This window comes from Bos mutus, chromosome 8, assembly GCF_027580195.1.
Source record: "Bos mutus isolate GX-2022 chromosome 8, NWIPB_WYAK_1.1, whole genome shotgun sequence".
In the NCBI taxonomy this organism is placed as follows: Eukaryota; Metazoa; Chordata; class Mammalia; order Artiodactyla; family Bovidae; genus Bos; species Bos mutus.
In genome coordinates this window covers 80,318,770-80,342,836 of record NC_091624.1, presented here as the reverse complement: position 1 = coordinate 80,342,836, position 24,067 = coordinate 80,318,770, and the positions used below count along the sequence as shown (strand labels likewise).

The window sequence follows — 24,067 nt, the reverse complement described above, 5'->3', positions numbered from 1 at the left end:
AATTTCATAATACCTAACATAGTACCTTTAATGTAATGAGCATCAATATATATCTGCTGATTCATTCACTCATCATTTTTCAAATTGAATTAATGCAATGTGTCAGGCACTTTTCTGCTCTGGAGAAGCTACAGTGAGAAAAAAAAAAAGCCATTCTTTTCCTTTTCTCTCATGGTATCTATGTTTCAGTAAGATAATTATAAAAATTATAGATACATAAGTAAATAGAGAGTAATACAATACATGTTATGAAAAAAACCGAGACTCAGGGGTAAACAGTGAAGAGAGTAGTGTTGGTGGAGTATTCGTGCTATTTCATAATGCTTTGGTCAAGCAGTCGGGGTGCATCTCAGAGAAGGTCACATTTGAGCTAAGACTTATGTTTAAAAAAGGAGCAAAACTTATGTATGCAGGTAGAAGGAAGGATAATAAGCACAAGGGCCCTGGGCTGAGTGTTTGCCAGTATATGAGGAAATAGCAGGCGTCTATCTGGTGGAATTAGTGCAGTGAGCAGGGGACAGACATGAGACCAAGTGACACAGATGTGCAGTCAGATCATGGTGACCTTGCGAATTATGAAAGAAGCTTTTGTGTGAAATGGGAAACCATTGTCAGTTGACAAAGTGCTGCATGACTTACATTTTATTTGGATCATTCTAATAGGTGGAAATAAGCCGTAGGAGAGAGAGTAGGAGGGGAAGCAAGAAGACCAGTTCAGAAGTGAGTGTGTTAAATAAACGCTGTTGTATTCAAGCACTAGATGATTCCTACATGTAGCTGGTAGCTGGGGTTTCAAAAAAGAAATAGGGACTTCCCTGGTGGTCTAGGGTTAAAACTCCACATTCTCAATGCAGGGGGTACAGATTCCATCACTGGTTGGGGAACTAATAGCCTCCATCCCATGTGGCAGGGCCAGAAAAAACAAAATCTAGAAAAGAAGAAATGTATTGACTAGTCTATTGTGTTCCCTGATGATATCACACTAATTATGTTTAAAAATAGGAATGATTTAGTTTATACAATATCACTAAGAGTTGTAGGCATTTCAGGCTCCGTTTTACAAGTGGAAAATGGAGTCTGAGAGAGGTTCTTAAAACTCTTGATTGAATTAGAATTGCTATAGAGAAAGGCAGTGGTTGAAACATGTATAAGCTTTGGAGTCATACAGACTTGGGTTCAAGGCACTCTTCTGACACAAAGCAGTGGCATCAAGTCAAATTAAGCCTCTAGTCTTGACATTTTCAGTTGTTTCCTTCATGTTTTCTGGAAAGTGGACTTGACAAAAAATTTACTCCAGTGGGTTGATGCTAGGTTAAATGAGATGATTTATGTAAAATGCTTATTACCATGTCTGGAATATAGTAACTGCTCAGTCAAATGTTGTAGTTATCATTATTTTTAATCTCAAAAGTCATCTTTAACATAATTGAAAGTTTTCAACAGCCTGAAAGTTGGTTCAAGATAAAGCTACACCATCAAATCATATATTTGGCTTAAAGACAGAGACATCTCCCTTTTTGAGTGGTCTATATTTTTTCTTCTGGACTCCTGGATCCCTCCTTATATACTGGCATCCTTCAGATTCTTCCCACTAGGAAATGTCTTCTTCTGTATTTCAAAATCCTCTGCTTTAAATACTAGGAACTCAACAGGACACATTTCATAAATGGAAAAAATTATGGTTTACAATATCTCTGGAAATATCACCATGACTGCTATTGTCAAATAAAATTTTGAATGTGTTCTTACATGCATGCACATTTTCATAAGCAGGATACTCACCCCAAAGCAGTACACGTATATAGGGCCTATACATTCACTTATCTTTGGATTTAGCAAGACATACACTATAATCCAATTAGAAAGTAAAATAGGCTTAATTGCTTAGCTCAGATCAAAGAACATAAGCTGCAAAGAATCTAACTAAAATTAATAATATAATGGGTAACTTTATCTCATGCCTAATCTAGGGCATTTCATTTTAATTTAAACTCCATAGTTCTCAAATTCACAGGAAGGTTGCATCACTGTTGCTGATTATTATGAAATCTGATAACCCTGTGGCAAATCCTTTCTGTGTATTTGTTGCCTAATTCTTTGTAATAGATTTAACTCTGTTCTACAAAGAGAGGTCAGAAAGTTCACCCTGCTACATGTTTATATTGAATTTCTTTAGCTTTCCATCTCTTATTTTAGCCTGATTAATATTCTTCAGATGTTATTGAATAGTGCAAATGATGTATGAAATGTACATAGCCACAAGCATATTTATATTGAATAGGAGCAGCACTTAAGTTAATCAGGAAGTCACATTAGTTCAGTTCAGTGGCTCAATCATGTCCAACTCTTTGTGACCCCATGGACTAGAGCACACCAGTCTTCCCTGTCCATCACCAACTCCTGGAGCTTGCTAAAACTCATGTCCATCAAGTCAGTGATGCCATCCAATCATATCATCCTCTTTTGTCCCCTTCTCCTCTTGCCTTTGATCTTTCCCAGCATCAGGGTCTTTTCCAATGAGTCAGTTCTTTGCATCAAGTTGCCAGAGTATTGGAGTTTCAGTTTTAGCATTAGTCCTTCCAATCAACATTCAGGACTGATTTCCTTCAGAATGGACTGGTTGGATCTCCTTGCAGTCCAAGGGACTCTCAAGAGTTTTCTCTAATACCACAGTTCAAATGCATCAATTCTTCAGTGCTCAGCTTTCTTTATAGTCCAACCCTCACATCCATACATGACTACTGGGAAAACTATAGCTTTGACTAGATGGGCCTTTGTTGGCAAAGAAATCTCTCTGCTTTTTAATATGCTGTCTACATTGGTCATAGCTTTTCTTCCAAGGAGCAAGCATCTTTTAATTTCATAGCTGCAGTCACCATCTGCAGTGATTTTGGAGCTCAAGAAAATAAAGTCTGCCACTGTTTCCATTGTTTCTCCATCTAAAGTGATGGGACCAGATGCCAGGAATTCACATGGATGCCTCTAAACCGCACTTAAGGTATATTTTCGAAGTACTGCTTATTTTAATGCTTGTCCTAAATTGATCCCCTGATAGAGTCCAACATCATTTTGTTGATAATCTGTAAAGAAAGAAATATAGTTAATTTATGGATGTACAGTCTTCACTGTTAACTTCCATGTGTGTGCATGTGTACACATGTACATCATAGGAATTACACATCCAGACCAAAGTGGTCATCCTTTTACCTTGATTGGTTAATACAAGCCTGAGTCTGTTGTTTAACTTTCAGGCAAAATGACATATTTCCATCAGCTATTATAATTGCGTTAAACATCTTTCCAGGAAGATAAATCAAAACATTGTAAGTTGAACTTGACTATGAGCTTGACTATAAGCTTCATCCTTATTTAAACAAAGATTTTAGAGGTAATTTCATACCAAAACAGCAGCAATTGGGTCTGCGGTCAAAAGAGGTAAAAACTCAGAAGTATATAGCCCCTTAAAATGTCAAGGGCAGCTTTGTGAGAATAGGCACAGTCAGATGCAGTTATCCAGATAAGAACAAAGGTATGGTAAAACAGGATAAGAGCCACAATGGATGGCTTAGATGAGAACCAAAGTGGGAAGAAGCTTTAAAAAGAAAATGGGATTTTAAGAAAAGGTTACAAGTCTGGAGCCTTGCTGGGGATATTCTGCTCTGTGAAATATATGTGCTGACTCTCTTTTGGCAGTTATGCAATTATGTTCTGACAGGCTTCCCTTCGTGCATCTTACAAAGCCAAAGGTATTAAATCTTAGTGTCTCAGTGTACAGAAGTCTGGCTAAAGAGACCAGATTTCTAACACATGCCAGGAAAGAGAAAAACAAATCATTATGTTGGTGAATTATTTTACATAAAAATATTTTCTGTAAAAGTCTGATTAAGCTCCATTAAGAAAACTAAACTTGCTTGAACTGATTGGCTAATACATCAAAGTGATTGAAATCCGTGGTTATACACAGCAGGGTAATTCTATTGTAGAGAAAATTCATTTAGTCAATATCCTCCTTGTAGTGGTGCTTAAACTTAAGCACTCCCTGATTGTTCTACCTGGTTTATAAACTCCCTGAGAGTGTACATAATCAAACACTCCCACTCGTAGAGGGTTGAGCCACAATATTATTTTGCCCTTGGGAATGTTTCTCTGGTTGCTTTACAACCAACCACGGCAATTGGTTTCTGTGTTACTCCAGTGGCTTTGTATCAATACAGCAGGAGACGTTTTTGGTACCTTTTGATTAGGTACTTTCTTGCCTACTACGTATTAAACAAACTAAAAAAAATAGTTAAGATGGATGAACGTTTATGTTATAGATGAACATTTAAGTTGTGAAAGTTCATTAATTTTGAGATAGCAGAAGAGAGAGAGAGAATTGCATACATTGGAAAGATTAAACAGGATGATCTGGTTAAATTCCCCACACACCAAAAAAGAAAAAAATATATATATAAGACTTATGACCACTAAAGGAAATTTTGTACCTCTATAGAATAAATGTTGTTAGGAGAATTCAAATATGAAGGTAGGAAAATATCATTGTTGTTTTGAAACATTTAATACAGAGATGAATTAGTCTGCAGTATAGAGTACATAAAATACAAATACATCATGAAGAAGATGAACATATATTGTGTTATTTTTTGAAACATATTGTGACATCTCTATTTTGAAAAAAAAATACACTTGCTTGCATGTTGTTAATTATGAAGAATGGAGAAAAATAACTGAATCATCCCAAGGCACAAAGCACATAATCTTGTTTTGATTGGATTACCATGGCTGAATGTCAAGAGTGCTTTAAATTAATCAAATAACATAGTAATCTTCAGCTTCTTGAATATGTCAACTTGACCTTTCAGTCATCTTTGATGATATATTTGAATAACTGGAAATGTTTGTCATTCATATTTTATCATAAAATAAAAATAATTGTAGAGTCTGGGTATTTCACATATCTTACATATATACTAGATGCCAGAACACCAAACCATGTTAACAGAAAAGATTATTCATCAGGTTTTTATGAACAGTGATTCTTCACAATTTCTTAGAATGCTAGCTATGTTGCAGAGTGACATGGAATGATGAACCTAAATCAAATCAAACCAGTTTTGGAAAACTGATTTTATTCAAGGCTTTATGCCAGTAATTTGGGGGGAACAAAGAAGGTACAAAAGCTTCTACTCTCAGAATGTTTAGGATCAGATCAGATCAGATCAGTCGCTCAGTCGAGTCTGACTCTTTGCGACCCCATGAAGCGCAGCATGCCAGGCCTCCCTGTCCATCACCAACTCCCGGAGTTCACTCAAACTCACTTCCATCGAGCCAGTGATGTCATCCAGCCATCTCATCCTCTGTCGTCCCCTTCTCCTCCTGCCCTCAATCCCTCCCAGCATCAGAGTCTTTTCCAATGAGTCAACTCTTCACATGAGGTGGCCAAAGTACTGGAGTTTCAGCTTTAGCATCATTCCTTCCAAAGAAATCCCAGGGCTGATCTCCTTCAGAATGGACTGGTTGGATCTCCTTGCAATCCAAGGGACTCTCAAGAGTCTTCTCCAACACCACAGTTCAAAAGCACCAATTCTTCGGCGCTCAGCCTTCTTCACAGTCCAACTCTCACATCTGTACATGACCAAAGGAAAAACCATAGCCTTGACTAGACGAATCTTTGTTGGCAAAGTAATGTCTCTGCTTTTGAATATGCCATCTAGGTTGGTCATAACTTTCCTTCCAAGGAGTAAGTGTCTTTTAATTTCATGGCTGCAGTCACCATCTGCAGTGATTTTGGAGCCCAGAAAAATAAAGTCTGACACTGTTTCCACTGTTTCCCCATCTATTTCCCATGAAGTGATGGGACCGGATGCCATGATCTTCGTTTTCTGAATGTTGAGCTTTAAGCCAACTTTTTCACTCTCCTCTTTCACTTTCATCAAGAGGCTTTTTAGTTCCTCTTCACTTTCTGCCATAAGGGTGGTGTCATCTGCATATCTGAGGTTATTGATATTTCTCCTGGCAATCTTGATTCCAGCTTGTGTTTCTTCCAGTCCAGCATTTCTCATGATGTGCTCTGCATATAAGTTAAATAAACAGGGTGACAATATACAGCCTTGATGAACTCCTTTTCCTATTTGGAATCAGTCTGTTGTTCCATGTCCAGTTCTAACTGTTGCTTCCTGACCTGCATACAAATTTCTAAAGAGGCAGATCAGGTGGTCTGGTATTCCCATCTCTTGAAGAATTTTCCACAGTTTATTGTGATCCACACAGTCAAAGGCTTTGGCATAGTCAATAAAGCAGAAATAGATGTTTTTCTGGAACTCTCTTGCTTTTTCCATGATCCAGCAGATGTTGGCAATTTGATCTCTGGTTCCTCTGCCTTTTCTAAAACCAGCTTGAACATCAGGAAGTTCATGGTTCACATATTGCTGAAGCCTGGCTTGGAGAATTTTGAGCATTACTTTACTAGCGTGTGTAGGATATAACATGTTAAATGAATACATGAGAGGTAAGAAGAATATTTCCTGAGGAAAGGAAAAGATAGGACTTGTTTCTGTGTCACAAATAAGGCTACCTCAAGTCAGTCTCCATGGAGGAGACTTAACTGAACTGATGATAATTGTCAGGAATTTGGCACAGGAAGAAGAAAAGCATACCAAATGTAGGAGTTTTTAAAGAGACAATGGGATAGAAAAATGCAAAGTGTTCTTGAGTAATGGTCACTCTTCTAGTTTAGTTGGATCTAGTTGGTATACAGATAAGGGGAGGGAGCGATAGGTGGGCAAGAACTGGGAACAGATCAGGGAAGATTTTGATGGCTGTGCTGTAGAGATTGGACCGTATACTATAGACCTCAGTGGTTCATTAAATTGTACAGTGACTACCAGGGTTCTGGAGGTAGACAATGGTTGTTCAAATCCCCACCCGAACAAGTACTTACTTAGGTAGCTGCCAAGAATTTAGGTAGGCTTAAACCTTCCTGATTTATCTAAAAAATGGAGATGATAATGGTACCAATGTGTTGTTTTGAAATTCATGGCAGTTAAATCTGCTATATAGCTTAGAACACTTTCTGACATGTAGTGAGTGTTATATGCTACCCATCATTAGCCTTGAACCAGAAAGATATGCACAAAACACATTTGACAAGGTGAAGGATGGGAAATGTTAGAAATAATTCTTATTGGATTACTCTTCTGGAAGATTCACTTTGCTATTAATAATCACTTTCGGCATGCCAACCCTTTCAGGTCACTGATGGTCACTAGTATGTTACTTCTGCTAAGAACACTGATTTAAAGGATGCATTTAAAAAAAAATTTACTTTTATTTTTTATTAACTTATTTTTAATTGGAGAATAATTGATTTACAATTGTGTTGGTTTTAAAACATAATTTCAAATTATTAATGAGAAATGTTTATTTTCAGATAAATATACAAGGTGTTTAGTGGGTAAAACCAGAAGCAAATACCACAATCAATGAAAATTTAAAAACAAGCAGAACTTAAAATGAAACTGGAACCTATTATACAGAGTGAAGTAAGCCAGAAAGAAAAACACCAATACAATATACTAACGCACATATATGGAATTTAGAAAGATGGTAACAATAACCCTGTGTACGAGACAGCAAAAGAGACACTGATGTATAGATCAGTCTTATGGACTTTGTGGGAGAGGGAGAGGGTGGGAATATTTGGGAGAATGGCATTGAAACATGTATAATATCATGTATGAAACGAGTTGCCAGTCCAGGTTCAATGCAGGATACTGGATGCTTGGGGCTGGTGCACTGGGACAACCCAGAGGGATGGTATGGGGAGGGAGGAGGGAGGAGGGTTCAGGTTGGGGAACACATGTATACCTGTGGCGGATTCGTTTCGATATTTGGCAAAACTAATACAATATTTTAAGTTTAAAAATAAAATAAAATAAAAAAAAGACTTTTTTAACCATTCCAAATAGAGGTAATTATATTTTTGTCTTTATACTTCTCCAAGATTTGCTTTGCTTGAAACAAGATTTTTTTCCCTAAGCAAACAGTGTTATTCTCCCTTACTTCCAGTTTCTTGGGTTCTAAGAAGCCATCTAGCTGTAAGGTGACTCATACTTTTTATTTTAAATTCTCAGCACATCCTGGTTCTTTTTCTTAATTCTATATTAATAACATATACTGAAGAAGGAGAGTAAATATTGTACCATATTAGACAACTTTGAAAAATTATAAAATGCAATTGGTTCTAATGTGCCCTGAAAACCTACTTAAGTCCAAAAAAGGAAAATGTCACTTTGATAATGGAAGCAGTGGGAATAGTTAAGAATTTGGGAAGAACACATCAAATAAGATAGTAGAATTAAGGCTAAAATGCTGGGAAACTGCAAAGTTTCAGGGTTGAAGTAAAAATAACACTTTAATTGAGTACTTATTATGTGCCAGGTACTATAATAAATGCTCTACATGATTTATATTATTTAATTCCTGCTATAACACCATGGGATATTTGCCATGGTTTTACCAACTTTGCAGATGACTAAAATGAGGTATAGTAATTTGTACTCTTGCATAGGTAGAATGTGATAGAGTGATGATTTGGACCAAGGAAGGCTAATTTGCAGAACATGGTTTATTAAACTATTACACTAAAGAAAAGGACTTAATAAAGAAAAATGGAAGGAATCAAAATATATGCTCTGATTACCTATTGTTGTGTGGCAAACTTCTCCAAAGATTGTAAAAATAAAGCAATGACTACTTTTCTTTAGCTCATAAATTGAAAATTTGGACAGGGCTCAGCAAGGACAGCTTGTCTTTGTTTTCACTCATCAACTACAGCAACATGAAATCTAAAGGCTGGAATCATCTATAGGCTTGCTCACTCATATCTGGTGGTTGGTGATGACTGCTGGCTGAAATTGTAGCTTCGGTTTTGGCTGGAATACCTAAATGTGGTTTCTTCATGTGAACTTGGCTTCCTAACAACATAATGGCTGGATGCAAGGTGATCATCTCAAGAGAGAGAACCAGATGGAAATTGTCTGCTTTCTATGGACTAACCTTGGAAGTGAAGTATCATTCGTTTTCTACATTCTGCATATTGAGATAGCCAAACAACTCATCTCATTTCAAGTAAAGAAGAAATAGGCTCACTGCTTGGTATGGTAGTGGTAGGGTTCTAGAACAGCATGGACTGGCATTATTGTTGAGGCAAGGTCTGGAAATTATAATCTGCCATAATTTTAGAGATGAATGAAGAGAGTGGGGCACTGATGTTTCCAACAGAAGAGGAAGCAGTGTTCAGTAATAGAGGGAGTGTTTGGTAATAATGGAAATCAGTGGTAATAATGGAAATCAGTGGTGATAACTGATAGGTACAGTGACAAAGTCATTTTTCCAAATATGTGGAAGCCAGGTCACAGTGACTTACAAAGTGAATGGGAAAGAAGAGTATGACCAATGAAGTCTTGCATACTCTGGCTGTCATCAATTTCTCTGGGCTTATCTCAAACCCCATAGCTGGCTGTGTGCTCCAGGTACAGTGGCTTTTTACCAAGACATTGTGCTGTTTCCTCCCTCCATCCACATATTCTGTGCACATACTATTTCTACTGTTTGGGATGCAATCTCTGCTTTTGTTTACCTGATGTAATCCTACTCCTTGTACTGATTTCATTTACTTTATCAAAGATTGTCCTGCTACCATACCAAGCCAGGTGTTTCATATTACTCTTTCCTTCAAAATAGTTATATTTGTAAATATTTTTTCCTGCAATTATTTGATTAATATCAATCCAGTTTACAAGATCTGAGTCACAGAATATATCTGTTTTTGTTCAGGCTAAGAATCAACTAGAATGGATGAATCTAATTGTGCTCTCAAGTGGTTTTTAAATGTGTTTTTTGAAACATTTTTTGAAAGCTTCCATGTAAAAGGAAAGACACTGGTAGCATCTAGAGGAAAATATAGTATCCAAAAAATTCACTAGACAAAAAAACTATTTTCAATCATCCTGAGAAAGAATTATTTGGTCACATTGTTAGTGTTGGGTAAGTCATTCTTTGTAAAAAAAATTACACCTAAAATGTATATTGACTCAAACAAAAGAGAAGTGTATTTCTTGCTCAGTTACAATAAAAGGTAAATTCTAAAAGGCAGGCAGGCAGGCAGGGATGCTGTTTCACGCAGTTCAGCAACCTGTACTGATATGTGTCTATTTTCTATGACACATGATTTTCATGGTCACTCTTGTTTGTTATCTCCATATTATTCAGCCAAAAGAAGGAAAAAATGTGATGACTTTATGGTTTGAGTTTTTCTTAGAGCAGGTTTAAGAATGGCACCCATCATTTTTTTTTTTCTCAGAGTGAGCTAGAATCTTGTCAAATTACTGTAACTGAGCTCAGATATGCAGATGAAACCACCCTTATGGCAGAAAGTGAAGAGGAACTAAAAAGCCTCTTGATCAAAGTGAAAGTGGAGAGTGAAAAAGTTGGGTTAAAGCTCAACATTCAGAAAATGAAGATCATGGCATCCGGTCCCATCACTTCATGGGAAACAGATGGGGAAACAGTGGAAACAGTGTCAGACTTTATTTTTCTGGGTTCCAAAATCACTGCAGATGGTGACTGCAGCCATGAAATTAAAAGACACTTACTCCTTGGAAGGAAAGTTATGACCAACCTAGATAGCATATTCAAAAGCACAGACATTACTTTGCCAACAAAGGTCCGTCTAGTCAAGGCTATGGTTTTTCCAGTGGTCATGTATGGATGTGAGAGTTGGACTGTGAAGAAGGCTGAGCGCTGAAGAATTGGTGCTTTTGAACTGTGGTGTTGGAGAAGACTCTTGAGAGTCCCTTGGACTGCAAGGAGATCCAACCAGTCCATTCAGAAGGAGATCAGCCCTGGGATTTCTTTGGAAGGACTGATGCTAAAGCTGAAACTCCAGTACTTTGGCCACCTCATGTGAAGAGTTGACTCATTGGAAAAGACTCTGCTGCTGGGAGGGATTGGGGGCAGGAGGAGAAGGGGATGACAGAGGATGAGATGGCTGGATGGCATCACTGACTCAACGGACGTGAGTCTGAGTGAACTCCGGGAGTTGGTGATAGACAGGGAGACCTGGCGTGCTGTGATTCATGGGGTCACAAAGAGTTGGGCATGACTGAGTGACTGAACTGAACTGAGCATAAGAACCTGAAAAATGTGGGCTAGTGATACACTCACAAGAGAAAACTAGTGGTAGAGAAATGCCATTGCCTCTGATACAACAGTCATCCAGCAATATCTTGAATTATCATGGCTTAGAAGTCTATCAGAATACCTTTTGAGAAAGCTCAGAATGTTTGCTGATATATAATTACTAAAGCAAATGCTACTGATCTTACAAGTTATATGATAAAGCGGAACAGAAATACATCTGAAGCTGAAATTTGGTACTGGATAGTAGGAACAATTCGTTAGATGATCACTGAAGTATCCAGGGGAAAAAAAAAAATTTGTCCTCTTTTGCAATTACCTAAGCAAAAGCCAGAATGTCTTCTCTGAAAACCTAACATGACTGCTTGGCTGATTATTCAGAATTTCCTTGTACTATTCATCAGTTGTATAAGAAAAAAAAATGTGCAAATGATCATTTAATGATGTAGCTTCAAAAGGGGCTAGAGGGAAAGGGAAAACTAAAATCATTAGACTCTCAAGATCATAATTATAGACCTGATTTTTAAGCAGGGAATTTTCCAGACTTGAAAAAGATTTAAAAAAATCTGAGTATGAAATAAACTGAATAAGAAAGGATAAATATCACTAATTTCTTTTTTTCACCTCAAATATTCCTTTATAGAATTAAACCTTAAACATTATTAAAGTATATAAAATGTTCTATTAAATTTGACTGCTTTATAAATCTTTATATATCTATAGAGTATGACTGAGAAACTACATTTTAAAATCCTGGTGGAAGGATTGTAAACTATTTCTGCCAGTTCCTTCTTCCCTTTACGTTCAGGGACCAATTATTTCTAAAAAGGGAGCTAAGCACTTGCAGCAGATACAACTCTGTTAAACTTGGTGTGGGGAAACCGTATCAGTCGAGATTCTATTAAAAGCAGGTGACATACAAAAGGAGTAAGAAGGATTTTATGATTATGCTATTTATTAATGTGTGTGTATAGGTAGGACTAAGGAAGAGGGGAACGGGCTGGTAACAGTGAGGTGGGGAAAGGAGACAGAGAGGTTTACATGACCTACTTAGAGCTGCTGTTGTAAGAAAGGGGCTTCCCAACTAGAGGATGCAGCCTCTGTCTACCCTCTGCATTGTGGGGATTGGGGCACAAATAGCTCAGCCTCTCTCTACCATCTCACACTGGTTTCCTGCCAGTACAGCCTTCCATTGCTCAAGCCAAAATGAAAGCTAGAGAGCCAGGTAGCCTGATGATGAATTCAGTCTTCTGGGGCAAGGCATAACGTGGAGGATTGTGAAAAATATACCTAAGAGGACAAACAGAATATTCAGAACATTTGTGTGAGAGAGATTAATAGTGTAGATATTAAAGCAAACTCATTTATATATTCTTGAAATCTATATTTTGTTCAATGAGAAGGCTGTAAAGTTATTTTCTTTGAACAGAAATGTGAAAATTTCAAAGAGAAAGGATTGAATCTGTAGAAGATCTCCTTATCAAAAATAGATAAGGGTTCTGAAGTGTGATTTTTGAGCCATTGCCTGATCATGATAGAACAGAACAGCACAGGAGATGCCAAGACCGAGAGCCAAGAGCCCTGATGAAACATGAGTCTGTCTGTACTCCATGTTCACTGAGGGAAAGAGGGAAGAAGAAGAGTCAGAATGAGGACCTAGAAGAGGAATAATGTTCAAGTCAGGCAGAAAGAATTGGCAGAATAATGGTCAAGGTACTCAGACTGATGACCAGGGTCTAGATTTTCTATCCCTGCAGCAAGGTCACTTGAAAATTAGTTGGTATCAGTCTGGTTGGGAATGTCCATAACTCAGGATTATACACAAGCACATGTTCAGAGGAGAAAATTGGTGATGGATCAAGCAAAGAAGATGAGAGATCTTGGCAGGCAGGCAGAGCTCAGAGGAATCTGGCAAAGGGCAGCGATGAAGGAGGTCTATGATATCGCTGATTGACCATAGAGAAGTCCATCACAGTGGCTTGATTAATATCATACAGATGGTAGATGCATGAGTAGAAAGTCAATTCCAGATCTTTTTGTCTCAAATAAAAATTCTTTCTGTTGTAACATATGGCCTACAGCAAAGAAGAAATAAAGATATCGTCAATTAAAATGAACCATTTTTAACAAGTCTGGAAGTTTTTTCTAGCAACTGAATCTTTATCTTTCAACCAAAGCAACGATGTATTTGTAGTGTACAGTTGTACAGAGAGGGATACAATTATAGTAGATCACATCTCCTTGCAAAGTTAAAGACTTTGATGATAGACACAGACGTTTGGTCTTTAAGATGTCTATCTTGCATTAGATTTGTGAGCTAGATATTTTTATACTCTAAGGGAAAATTTTGTATATTCTAGATAATTGTTTTATTATCACATCTGAAGCTATTTGTTTTCCAAATAAATCCCTAATAAATTTCCTAACAAATAAATGAATTTACTGGGCCTATTCCTCAGATATGTTAGTATCATCAGAAAGTTTTGTAGGAGTCACAGATTTTTACTTTTATAGTAAAAATTGAAGAAAATATTTACATATTTTAATTTAGAAACAAAATACCTTGGTTGAAAGCTCTACTGTAAAGTTAAATAATGTATAATTTACAGTGTATTTGAACCTTTGTTTCCCCTTCGAAAAACCCGGGATACTGTTATCTGTTTCGCTTGGTTGTTTCCTAGTCCATAAAGTCTATGAAAGCATTTTGTGATTTGTGGGGGTTTTAGGAAGGCATGATTCTTTTCTAAATGTCATTTGCTGGCTATGCCTCAAAGAACATAATGATAATCAGGCCCCTTTTTAAAAATATTGTATATTCCAGGACTTTGTCCTATAGGTATGATGGTGTCACTGGAAAGCTTGAATGCTTTGATAAAATTTGTTGTTGTTGATATAAACTAAAAACGAATTCTTTGTACATGCCTGGGGACTCCAATAACCTCTTTTTTTTGCTATATATGAGATAATATTACTTCAATTGATCACAGAAGAAGATATGCCAGAGTACAGAGAATCCCAAGACAGTGCTCCTTTATCCCTGTTGATCACGATCACATGTTTTCTTTTGTCTTCTAGTTCACCTACACATATTTACCAGTACTAAAAATAGTACAGAAACATATAAAATCTGGATATTGATAATGCATCTAACATCCAATGGTTCCTAGTTACATTACTTTTGTTAGTTGGTGCTTATTCACCCAACAGTGATGGGCCAGAGTATCAGAGCAGTTAGTAATTTTCAACCTCTGTTCTGGCCACACCTAGTGTTTTGAGACTGAATCATACTATGTAGTCAATCCTATTGATTAAATCAGCATAATACTTATAAGTTTCTTCCAAGTGATTATAGCTTTAACAAATCAAGGAAAAGCCCCTTCCCTGTCTTAAGTTATAATTTTATGAGAATTCATGTATTATATCATTGTAGCATTTTTTATTTTTCCTATAGAGGTATTTTTTTAATGAAAAAAATACACTAACCCAAAATATAAACATGTGAACAATTGCTTTTTTGTTATTACTTATATGCTCTCTTATGATGGAAATCCTGATGTTTTGTTTTTTTCTTAAAAATTTAAATTGTAGCTTAAAAAAAAAAAAAAAAAAAAAAAAAGAACCAACCTGGCCTTTTATTAAAAATCCAAATCAAGTCCATGTACATTTTCTTCCATATTTTTATAACAGTAGAATTGATTTCATTACTAAATTGGATAAAGTCACATCAATTATTTTTAAATAAACTCTTTATTATTATAAAATCTCCATGTAATCATTTGGAAAAAAACTTTATCAATCTCATGTCCCAACAATTTAATTAATTTACCCTTGAGAAATTGTAGCCCAGGGAGGTTTAATGACTAATTCTAGATCAAACAGTAAGTCAAGACAAGTGCCAGAATTAAAATTGTGTCTTTTAGCTGTCATCCAAGTGTCATATTCCAGCTCCCCACCCTAATTCAGAGCTAACTGACACTTCATGTGAACATACAGTAAATGATGGTGATACAATCACTATTTATGTACAGGACCAGGTCCCCCCAAAATCAGTAGAGGCCCTTGAAAAAGGGACTGTTTGTAGAATTGTAATAAATGTATGGGACTCTGGAGCCAGCCTGCATACATTCAAATCTCAGTTGTGCCTTCAGTCACTATAAGACTTCAATAGTTTATTCCTCAATCTTCCTGTGGTTTAGTTTCCTAAAATTTAAAATGAAATAATAGCAGCACTGATTCAAGAGTTTTACATAAAGATTATTTCAGGCAACTGCCTGGCAAATAATAATAGAAGTGAAGTGAAGTCGCTCAGTCGTGTCCAACTCTTATCGACCCCATGGACTGTAGCCTACCAGGCTCCTCTGTCCATGGGATTTTCCAGGCAATAGTACTGGAGTGGATTGCCATTTCCTTCTCCAGGGGATCATCCTGACCTAGGGATTGAACCCGGGTCTCCCAGATTGTAGACAGACGCTTTACCGTCTGAGCCACCAGGGAAGTGGCTCTATTAAAATGGTGTCCGACAAATAAACAGCTACTGTTGTTGTTATGGCCATCCAGTTTCACATACACAGTGACAAAATTAAAGCTTTGATCAAACATTATAGATATAAAATAGAATTTAAAATAAGTTTTTGTTTTTCAAAATTTTCTGTGAGGCAAAATATTGAGTTGCAAGATTTAATACTAAAGGAGGAATAACCTTAGTCGTATGTTATATTAACGGACTCTGCGTTAAGAATTGATATTCAAACATGCTGTGTAATCTTTTAAAGTTTCTTTTTTTGAAGTATAGTTGATTTACAATGTGTTAATTTTTGCTATGGGCTTCTCTGGTGGCTCAGATGGTAAAGAATCTGCCTGCAATGCATGAGAGCTGGGTTTGATCCCTGTGTCGGGAAGGTATTCTGGAGAAGGAAATGTCTACCCACTCCAGTATTCTTGCCTGGATATCCCAGGGACAGAGGAGCCTGATGGGCTACAGTCCATAGGGTCACAGAAGTGGACATGACTGAGCGATTTCTGTTATATAGCCAAGTGATTCAGTTATATATATAGTGACTGCAGCCATGAAATTAAAAGATATATAGTGACTGCAGCCATGAAATTAAAAGATGCTTACTCCTTGGAAGGAAAGTTATGACCAACCTAGATAGCATTTCAAAAGCAGAGACATTACTTTGCCAACAAAGGTCCGTCTAGTCAAGGCTATGGTTTTTCCTGTGGTCATGTATGGATGTGAGAGTTGGACTGTGAAGAAGGCTGAGCGCCGAAGAATTGATGCTTTTGAACTGTGGTGCTGGAGAAGACTCCTGAGAGTCCCTTGGACTGCAAGGAGATCCAACCAGTCCATTCTGAAGGAGATCAGCCCTGGGATTTCTTTGGAAGGAATGATGCTAAAGCTGAAACTCCAGTACTTTGGCTGACTCATGCGAAGAGTTGACTCATTGGAAAGACTCTGATGCTGGGAGGGATTGGGGGCAGGAGGAGAAGGGGACGACAGAGGATGAGATGGCTGGATGGCATCACTGACTCGAAGGACACGAGTCTGAGTGAACTCTGGGAGTTGGTCATGGACAGGGAGGCCTGTCGTGCTGTGATTCATGGGGTCGCAAAGAGTCGGACATGACTGAGCAACTGATCTGATCTGATATACATACATACACACACACCAAAGATTTGATGCTTTTGAACTGTGGTGTTGGAGAAGACTCTTGAGAGTCCCTTGGACTTCAAGGAGATGCAACCAGTCCATCCTAAAGGAGATCAGTCCTGGGTGTTCATTGGTATAACTGATGTTGAAGCTGAAACTCCAATACTTTGGCCACCTGATGCGAAGAGCTGACTCATTTGAAAAGATCCTGATACTGGGAAAGATTGGGGGCAAGAGGAGAAGGGGACGACAGAGGATGAGATGGCTGGATGGCATCACTGACTCAGTGGGCAGGGGACACCACTCCGGGAGTTGGTGATAGACAGGGAGGACTTGTGTGCCGCCGTTAATGGGGTCACAAAGAGTAGGACACAACTGAGCAACTGAACTGACTGACTGACATATATACTTTTTCATATTATTTTCTTTTTTTCCCCCACTGGAAAATTATTTTATTGAGATTCCACCAGCTGTACAATCTGTTTTATTCGACCCCTTCTTCCTTTGCAATTCAGTCCTTCCCAAGTGGTCCCATGAAGGCTTTCTTTTCCTCCACAGTCTGGAAGCAGCCATAGCCAAATTTGGAAGTGGTGTCAATAAACTTGAGTTCTATCTACAGGACTTGCTCAGAGTGAGCATTTGCTTCTTGGTTCCCACCACACAGCTTTTGCGCATGACAAAGTCATTGGTCACTTCACCGTAGTGGACGATGCCACCTAGAGGGTTGATGCTCTTGTCAGACAGATCATAATCAGTAGAGGCATTTCTCTTGATCAGTTTGCTGTCCTTGATGAGGTAGCCCTGGCCAATCTTGTAGATCTTCTTGTTGATCTCAGTGCAGTGGTAGTACCCTTTCTGACCAGCCCAAGCCTCAGAGAAGGCCACCCAGGCAGTATGCCATGCCCCAATACAGGCACCCTTGTACAACCCTCAGTGGGTCTTATGGGGCAGCTTCGTAGTGTGCCAACGGCTGGTGACCCCTTTGTAGTCTTTGCCCTTGATCACCCCAATGACCTCAGTCATTTCATCCTGGCCAAACACTTGGTTCACAGGGACCTGCTGCTCTAGCTTTTCATGGGCTCAGTCCAGTTTTTCAGCCACAGTGCCTCCATTCACCTGAATCTCCATGAAGTGGGCCTTCTTCTGGTGCAGAAGAAGCAGGAGTATTTGGGTGAAGGCGATGACATGGATGACCTGGCAGTACTTCATGCTACTGAAGTCCCTTTCAAGTTGCTCCTTGCCATCTATGTCCTGCCACTTCTTGCAGTACTTGGTGAAGGCCTACTTCTTAGATTTATGCCAATTCTCATAGAAGCTCCTTTTGCACTCATTGCTGATATGCTCAGCAAAGATGGTCTTACGGGTCCAGAGGCCTTGGGGTATTTCCACATAGCCCACGATGCCCCAGTCAACATGGTGGAGTCTCCACCATAGTCACAGGCTCCACAACTTCCTTCATGTTCACCTTGGACCCTGGCCTATCGACCTCCCTCTCAATGTGGGTCTTGCCAGCCTTGTAGTGAGGAAGGCGATGAGGTGCAGGGGCTTGGAAGAGCCATCCTTGGGGAAGCTCCTCACCTTCCCATGGTGCTGGCTGCTGTGCTTCTGAGGCAGGAAGCCCAGGGACCTGTGCCTGGGAGCAGAGAACTTCCTGTGAGACATCCTGCCCGTTGGAAGCTGCCAGTAGAGCTAGTATTATTTTCCATTATGGTTTATCACAGAATATTCAATAGAGTTCCCTGTGCTATATAGTAGGACATCATCATTTATCCATTCTATATATAGTACTTTGCATTTATATATAGTACTTTGCAATCCCAAACTCCCAATATGCCCCTCCCCTAACCCCAACCCCTCATAACCACAAGTCTATTCTCTGTTTTTGTGAGTCTGTTTCATAGATAAGTTCATTGTGTCATATTTTAGATTCCACATGTAAGTGTTATATGGTATTTGTCTCTCTGACTATTTCACTCTGTATGATAATCTCTAGGTCCATCCATGTTGCTTCAAATGGCATTATTTCATTCATTTTAATGACTGAGCTGTATTTCACTGTGTGTATGTACCACATCATCTTTATCCATTCATCTGTCAAAGTTCATTTAAGTTTTCTCTGTGTCTTGGCTACTGTGAATAGTGCTGCTGTGACCGTAGGAGGGTATGTATCTGAATTAGAATTTTGTCCAGGAGTGGGCAAAAAATAATTTTTTTTTAATTATGAAAGTATGATAACACATTTATAGGAGACTTGGAAAACAGAATCAGGTTACATATAGTTCCATTATATATTGCAGTATTTTAAGTAGATAAAATAAGATTTTTTATTTGGAGTTTCAATATCAAACTTGCACAAATTAATAGAATGAATATACAGAGAAGTAGAAGGATATAGTAGACCTGAAAAACACTGTTACCCAATTCAACATAATTAAGATTTATATAATTTTCACACAACAGTAGGGTAAAAATTTGATTCAACTTTCCATGGATTATAAATTTGGAGACACTGGAACATATCCATGGACATAAAACAAAGTGCAAAAATTTCACAGTCTAAGGTGTTTCTAGTATTTTGAGAAACCTCCATACTGTTTTCTGTAGTGGCTACATCAGTTTACATTCTCACCAACAGTGTAAGAGGGTTCTGTTTTCTCCACACCCTCTCCAGCATTTATTGTTAATAGATTTTTTTTTTGATGATACCAGCCATTCTGACTGGTATGATGTGATAACTCATAGTACTTTTGTTTTGCATTTATCTAATAATTAGCAATGTTGACCATCTTTTCATGTGCCTGTTAGCCATCCTTATGTCTTCTTTGAAGAAATGTCTACTTATGTCTTCTATCCATTTTTCGATTGGGTTGTTTTTTTATTGTTGCTGTTGATCTGCATGAGCTGTTAATATATTTTGGAGATTAGTCCCTTGTTGGTCACATCATTGGCAAATATTTTCTCCCATTCTGTGGGTTTTCTTTTTCATTTTGTTTATGATTTCTTTTACTTTGCAAAAGCTTTTATTTAGTAAGGCCCTATTTGTTTATTTATTTATTTTTCTTTTATTTCTATTGCCTTGGGAGATTGACCTAAGAAAACACTGGTACAATTTATGTCAGAATGTTTTGCCTGTATCCTCTTCTCGGAGTTTTACAGTATAATTTTCTGCTCAAGTCTTTAAGCTGTTTTGAATTTATTTTTGAGTATGGTGTGCGAGTATGTTCTAACTTTTTTGATTCACATACTGCTGTCTAACTCTCCCAACATCATTTGCTGAAGAGACTGTCTTTTTGTCCATTATATATTCTTTCCTCTTTTGTCAAAGATTAATTGACTAGGTGTGTGGGCCTATTTCTAGACTCGGTATTCTCTTCCATTGATCCATATGTCTCTTTTTGGGCCAGTACCATGCTGTTTTGATTACTGTTGCTTTGCAGTATTTTCTGAAGTCTGGGAAGATTATGCTTTCAGTTTTGTTCCTTTTCCTCAGGATTGCTTTGCCAATTCTGGTTCTTTTATGGTTGCATATAAATTTGGGGATTATTTGTTCTAGTTCTGTGAAACAGGTAATTTGACTGAGGGATCTCAATAAATCTGTAGATTGTTTTGGGTAGTGTGGCCCTTTTATATTATTCCCAGTTTAAGAGCATGGGTTATTGTTCCATTTCTTTGAATAATTTTCAGTTTTCTTTATTAATGATTCATAGTTCTCAGTATATGTCTTTCACTTCCTTGGTCAAGTTTATTCATAAGTATTTTATGATGCAATTTAGAAACATTTTTTTGTTCATTCTCTCTCTGATTGTTGATGATACACAATTTTCTGCTGATCATTATTTTTCTTTCTCCCTCTTATCTTTCAAATCTGAAACCTGCAGATAAAAATATGCTTGATACTGTTTTAAGATTTAATTGAAATAAGATTTGAATGTCATAAAAAAAATTAGAAAGCAAAACTTTAAATAGCTTCTTCAGCTAAAAACCATAAGAACTCATGTGAAATTGCACCTTCTGAAATTTTGTCCAGTGGGCAATCTTGCCTTCCCTAAAAACACATGAAATGAATTTCCAAGGAGAAAGCACATTTGCTTTTACTGCTGGAATGTTGAGTTTATGAGTCAAATGGAGTCACTCAGCAAAAATAAACAGCAGCATAATGATGATTACAAACAGCCTTATGTTTGTGTACCTCTGCCTTGCTGCAGCTCAAGGCCTTTCACAGACTGTCTTTCCAATCTCCTTCGTATGTCTGCCAAAAACAGAAGCAGATAAGGACTAACTTCGAAGTTTGCATGTGAATAAATCACTGACATAAACCGATGACTAATTTATTTTAGACTACATTTCAAATCAATGACAAACCTCAAAAAAGATCGTGACATTCTGAGTTTCAGTATTACTACCTTGAACACAAGGAAAATGCTTTCTTTTTCCAGCTATTTCTGAAGTTCAGCATTGTTGGAAGGGAGGCTAGGAGGCACACTGCATGGTGATGTGATGTTTGATCATATCTGCCTCAGTTCAGTTCTCAATTGCTGTTGCGTCCGACTCTTTGCGACCCTATGGACCACAGCATGCCAGGCTTCCCTGTTCATCACCAACTCCCGGAGTTTACCCAAACCCATGTCCATTGAGTTAGTGATGCCATCCAACCATCTCATCCTTTGTCTTCCCCTTCTCCTCCTGCCCTCAATCTTTGCCAGCATCAGGGTCTTTTCAAATGAGTCAGCTCTTCGCATCAGGTGGCCAAAGTATTGGAGTTTCAACTTCAACATCAGTCCTACTAATGAAGACCCAGGACTGATCTCCTTTAAGATGGACTGGTTGCATCTCCTTGCAGTCCAAAGAGTCTTCTCCAACACCACTTCTCTCAGTTCAAAAGCATCAATTCTTTGGCACTCAGCTTTCTTTATAGTCCAACTCTTACATTCATACACGACTACTGGAAAAACCATAGCCTTGACTAGATGGACCTTTGTTGGCAAAGTAATGTCTCTGCTTTTTAATATGCTGTCTAGATTGGTCATAACTTTCCTTCCAAGGAGTATGCATCTTTGGCTGCATATCTGCATCAACTCCCTGTAAAACTACGCTAAAGCAAAGTGAAGATACTCTTCATTTCTTCAGAAGGTATAAAGCATCAAGAACATTTTTTCCAAAATGGCTTATTTGACTCAGCAGCTTCATGAAATATGTTCATTTTATTTTAAATTCCTTGTAGCCTACAAAAGAAAAGGAATTAACAGAGATTAAGGCTGAAAGGAATGTTGAAGACCTCCTTATTGAACTCTCAGATTCATACATTGGATCAGTCTGGTGATATGACTTGTTAAAGCTCACACCTTGAGTATTTATTTTAGAGCACTTTCAGTCATACAGAGCATTATGTCTTCACTCTTCTCAGCCTTTCAGAGGAGTAAAGAGGAGTATGCTTCCCCATGCAGCCGTCATTCATTTTTTCCTCTCATTCTTTGGCTTGTTCCTCTCATTTTCTCTATTAGTCTTTATATAAATATCTCCTCAATTAGTAATCTAGAGAATATTTGGAAAGTCACCAAAGAACTTGAAATTCCTCAAAATTACCTCTTGATCACATCTGTCCTGGGAGCCCATCTGATCCTCTTCTTGAAGGTCTGTGGGGAAATAATGGCTTATCTCTCAGATTAAAAACATTTGTTTTGTTTTAATTTAACAAATGCAGTGTTGCTAATCCTTCTTCAAGCGTAATATATTCCCAACTTTTGATATCTTCACTGTCCCTCAACTGTCAAGCTGATCATAAACAGCGTCTCTTACCCCTGACAATAAGACATAGAATGTTACAGAAACTGAAATAGCAAGTGTGTACTGTTCATGCTAAGTCACTTCAGTTGTGTCTGACTCTGTGATCCCATGGACTGTAGCCCGTCAGACTCCTTCGTCTGAGGAATTTTCCAGGCAAGAATAGTGGAGTAGGTTGCCATTTCCTTCTCTAAGGAATCTTCCTATGGGATCTTCCCTTCCCTACTGAGGGCTGTGAAAACAATAGCTATAAACTGAAAGAAATTCAAGTAGGAAAGGTAAATCTGATTACCTTTTGCATAATTTCCACTTTCTTTTCATATGTATAAGATGATCATTCACTTCCCCTTTAATGGTACTCAGAAAAGTGTTACTCACCCTGTGGTATCCAAAAGGATTATACTGTTTCTTCTAAAACTTGGAGTTTTTTTGTTTATGTTGTTTGTTTTGTATTAGAAGTGAAATAATGATAGTTCTTCTACTCTGTTAAATCTGTACTCTGTTCAGTAACCTGTGCCTGGGATGCCATGACATTGTAGATGAGAAGCACATGGTGCAAAATTTTGTTCCAGAAATTCTTCATATGTCTACCCTTGGGAGCTGGGATTCTTTCCAGATAGGACAATTAGTATCAGAGGAGCGAATTCATTATCCTAGTGCTGAGTATGAATTGCACTGACTGTATCATCACAAGGATTCTTTAACAAAATAGCTATCAAGCTTTCAGAGAAGAACTTGAATATACTGAGCTTCTCCGAGTGATATCCAATGACTGTGGCTTCCCACTGCTTTATTAGCTAGCAAATGTACTGATAGTAAGGATAAATTTTCGGCTTTGAATGATAGTCATTATTATTATTTGGCTGTGCTGGGTCTTTGTTGCTGTGCATGGACTTTATTCAGTGGTGGAGAGTGGGGGCTACTTTCTAGTGGCTCCTGGGCTTCTCACTGCAGTGGCTTCTCTTATCGTGAAGCGTGGACTCTAGACGTAAGGGCTTCAGTGGTTGTGGTTCCCGGGCTCCAAAGCACAGGCTCAGTACTTGTGGCACATGGGCTTAGTTTCTCTGTGGCATGTAGGATTTCTGGACCAGGGATCGAACCCATGTCCCCTGTATTGGCAGATGGATTCCTATCCACTGCATCACCAGGAAAGTCCCCAGTAGTCATCCTGATTCACTTATGGCTATTTTCCTGTTGTAGACTTGATTTCAATACTGAGTAGCTTCTTTCTGATACATACACATCTTAGAATACTTATCTGACTCTCTGTCCCCTCCAATACAAAGTAAAATTTTCAGTGAGAAGTGACTTTCGTAATTATATCCTTCTACTCCTGTGTCTGACTCCAGAATGAACCCCACAGATGGATCACACATCAGGATTTAGTGCCCTTTCAATGGAGACAAGTTTCAGAGTGTACTGTTTGACTAGACTTCA

At 38.0% G+C, this 24,067-nt stretch overlaps 1 pseudogene; it reads right to left on the bottom strand.

Moving 5' to 3' along the window:
- Positions 1-17,333: 17,333 nt before the first annotated feature.
- Positions 17,334-18,511, bottom strand: LOC102279248 (large ribosomal subunit protein uL3-like; annotated as a pseudogene).
- Between the last annotated feature and the right edge of the window lie 5,556 nt (positions 18,512-24,067).